We start from the raw sequence: 4,007 nt of genomic DNA, 5'->3' as shown, positions 1-4,007 counted from the left end.
AAATTAAAATTCGAAAATTTTTTCTAAAGCCTCCAGGGGACTTCGTTTTCGCACGAAAAAATTTTATGTGCCCTTATTGCATCCGGACCCACAATTAATAAACTTTTGGGGATTATTTTTATTTTAGAAAATGTTTTCTTTGGACCTCATCCCAAAATTTGGGTTGATCTACCACTAAAATAAATTAAAGACTCGTTGGTGGTAGGATTGTATTACACGGAAAAAATGTGTACGTAAAAAAGTCAAAAACTAGTAGCTAGGTCTCGGATATAAGAAAAATTCATTGGACATTGATGTAATTTCGTAAATAATCTACGAATTTTGGGAAAGAATTGAAGAACTCAGTATGACAAATCTAAAACCGCTCATTTTTTCCCGTAAGTGATTACAAAAATATTATGAATGATTGGGAAAAGTTTCACAGAGCACTCATGAGCTTGCCCGACAAATCTGGGAACTTGGGCGTAGATTCGTCTTTACGTGGCCCGCACACACTCTGACCCACCCGCTCGATGTGTGTGTGCACGCGTAAGTGTAGTATTGGTGTAGTATTGTTCAGCCTTGATGGCTGCACGTGTTTACGCACTCATGGTTTATGTTCAGAAGCTGTCGAGTTCGACGTTCCAAATCCTCAGAGTTGTGCGAATTTATAAGTATAAATTAAATCGCACAAATAAAATTTTTCCCTTTTTATATTCGAGTCTAGAATTTTCAGGAACTGTTCGTAGGAAAATCGAACTCTTCGTAAAAAAGTTCTAAATTTATTCATACATTTTTCATAGAATTAAGGATTCAATGTTTGATTTTTTTATCCCGTATCCGAGACCTAGCTACAAGTTCGTGACTTTTTTACGGATAAATTTTTTCCGTGTAGTACTAAATCTAGAAAAGAAATTTTAGGCTGATATTTACATTCAATTTTGTTTTAAATATCTCATTTTCGAACTTGCTATATCTGGATCTGATTTCCAAATTGGCATTTGATCAGCGCCTAAAATCAATTTTAAATAGTTTCGATGGTATCGGTGTATCAAAAAAAAAAAATGGAAACAATTATTTGAAATGTTATTTTAATGTATTTGTTTGAGACATCATTCAACTTTAAATTATGCTGTTAGAAATGAAGACACCAATTCTGTAAATTTTATTTCAGATGTTATCTTTTCAATTGGAGGTTGTCTTATATTTATTATCGATTGATCAAACAAAATTTTGTGATGACGTTCAGAGAAAACATGCTCTAAAATAAAAATAATCCCTAAAAAGTTTATTAATTAAAATTTTACCTTGTTAAATTGTTTCAAGATTTTTTGTGATACACCGATACCATGAAAATTACTTCAAATTGATTTTAGGTCTGATAAAATGCCAATTTGAAAATCAGATCAAGATACAGAAATTTCGATAATAGAATAATTTAAAAACAACATTGGGATGAAAATTCCTCCCTAAAATTTCTCTTCTAGATTCATTCCTAATACACTCCTTTCCTCAGAGAGTCTTTAATTTATTTCAGTGGTAGATGAAAGCGAATTTCGAGATGAGGTCCAGAGAAAACATTTTCAAAAATTTTAAAATCCCTAAAAACTTTATTAATTAAAATCCCGGCTAGAAAAATTGCTTCGAGATTTTTTTTGATACACCGATACCATGAAAATGACTTAAAATTGATTTTAGGGGCTGATCAAATGCCAGTTTTGAAATGGGATCCAGATATATCAAATTCGAAAATAAAATAATTTTTTAAAAAATTGGAATGAAAATTCCTGCTTAAAATTTCTCTTCTAGATTTAGTACCTATACGCTTTTATACTCAGCGAGTCTTTAATTTATTTCAGTGGTTGATTAAACCGAATTTTGAGATGAGATCCAGAGAAAACATTTTCGAAAATAAAATTAATTCCTAAAAACTTCAATAATTAAAATTCAGACTTTTTAAATAGCTTCGAGATTTTTTTTGCTCACCGATACCATCAAAATTACTTAAAATTGATTTTAGGGGCTGATCAAATGCCAGTTTGGAAATCAGATCCAGATATAGCAAGTTCGAAAATAGATAATTAAACAAAAAAAATTGAAATGGAAGTATCGGCCTAAAATTTCTCTTCTAGATTTATTACTGATAATCTCCTATCCTCAGCGAATCTCTAATTTAATTCAATGATTGATCAAATTAAATTTTAAGATAAGGACGAGAGAAAAGACTTTCTAAAATAAAAATAATCCCTAGAAATTTTATTAATTAAACTCCGGGCAAGTTAAATTGCTTAGAGATATCTTTTTGATACGCCGATACCATCGAAATGACTCAGATTATTAATTTTAGGCTGATCAATCCCCAGTCTTGTGATAAGGTCCAGACATAAAGATTTTTCAACAATCTTTATTGAAACACACCAAGCCGAAATGCACTAATTCCATCTGCATTTACTGCTGTGTATTTCTTCTAGGATCGATCTGTAAAAAAAACATTGGTAATCTATTATTAAATTCAGAAATAATGTTTAACTTATTAAACAGATTACCCGGTAAGAAGCCTTGCCTTAAAAAGTATTAGAAAGTTTGAATCCCTAAGAATGCTGTTTCTGTCCTTAGTTTTTTAATTCTCATTAGGCGGCGAAAATTATAAGATTTCAATCCCTTTTAAAGCTGATCGGAGCTGTCAGACGTAACCTCGAATATATTAAAAACACAACTTTTGTTTAGAGTATTAGAACGCGCTCTAAAAGCATGAAATTTTCCTAATCTAGTAGGATTGTATGTAAGAATACATTTCTTTATCGTGAAATTTTCACTTTGTTTAAATATTATCAATTGGAAAAATATATAATCATGATAAAAAATTGAAAAAATTATTTTTCACCAGAACCTTCTGAGAGGAAATTGATTCTGACATCGTAAAATGATCGACGCTATGTTTTAAAAAGCTTTTTGCCTGATTATTATTCGAAAAACAGTAAATAAATGCAGCAAAACTTGCTAAATCAAAAGGGATTAAAATTAGTCTAATTCTTGGTTGCTTTGTGGTATTCAGCAAAATATTGTCAGCGCTAGGTGCAGAAAGGGATTCAATTTGAGAGCACACTTCAACTGTCGTGGATATTCAAAACGGGAGGACAAAAACGGGATCCAGAAATATTCAATATTTCTCACGTTACCACTGAATGAATGAAATTTTTCAATACTTTTTAATGCAAGCCTTTTTACTGGGTATAAAGTAATGATTGTTAAATTGACAATAAGTAATTATTATTTAAATTATTACTGCCGAAACTGTCAGCGGTCAACATACAAAACCACAAAACATTTCTTTGGTAAAGAATAATCAATTTAAAATATAATAAACATGTCGGGCCGATCTGTCATTATTTCGATGTTATATTCAGATTCACGTGTTTCTCCTAATCGCTGTAAGTAAACGTAGGTAATCTCAATTTAAAGTTTACGCATGTAAAACACAATTCACTCTTCGCCCACTAAAATCGCAGAATATTATTACCATTTTATAGTATTTGTCAGTCAGCAGCCATTCCATAATATTATTGGCACAGAAGAAAACTGACGTTTACTTCTCAGGTCACGTGTCTCACTTCATTATTAATTAAACAATTTTATTATTTGTGATTATTATGTAACATAACCTATCTTGCTTTGACACTTGTATCCATTTGAAGTTTCAAACGCAACCATGGAAACTATGATAAACTTGATCCGAAGATGCACGGACTTGGCCGAATGGCCGATCCGAATGCAACTTTAAAGGCGTGAAATATGAAAAACCCCTGTACAATGGCTTCTTACCTGCTGTTGTGCAATTCGGGTAGCATCAAGTTCGCCATTTATGTAAGCCCCAGCGTGTCCACCCTGTATGTCTTCTATTTAGTTATCGCGAATAACTGCTTGAGCAAATGAAAATTGTGTGAACAAACAGAACTTTGTTAAACATTAAAATAAATGTATGAAAATTACGTAATTATTATTATATATGTATATATACGTATGTATGT

Source organism: Belonocnema kinseyi, chromosome 6 (assembly GCF_010883055.1).
Source record: "Belonocnema kinseyi isolate 2016_QV_RU_SX_M_011 chromosome 6, B_treatae_v1, whole genome shotgun sequence".
Classification (NCBI taxonomy): domain Eukaryota; kingdom Metazoa; phylum Arthropoda; class Insecta; order Hymenoptera; family Cynipidae; genus Belonocnema; species Belonocnema kinseyi.
The sequence above is the reverse complement of the archived record's forward strand: the minus strand, read 5'-3'. Positions refer to the sequence as shown.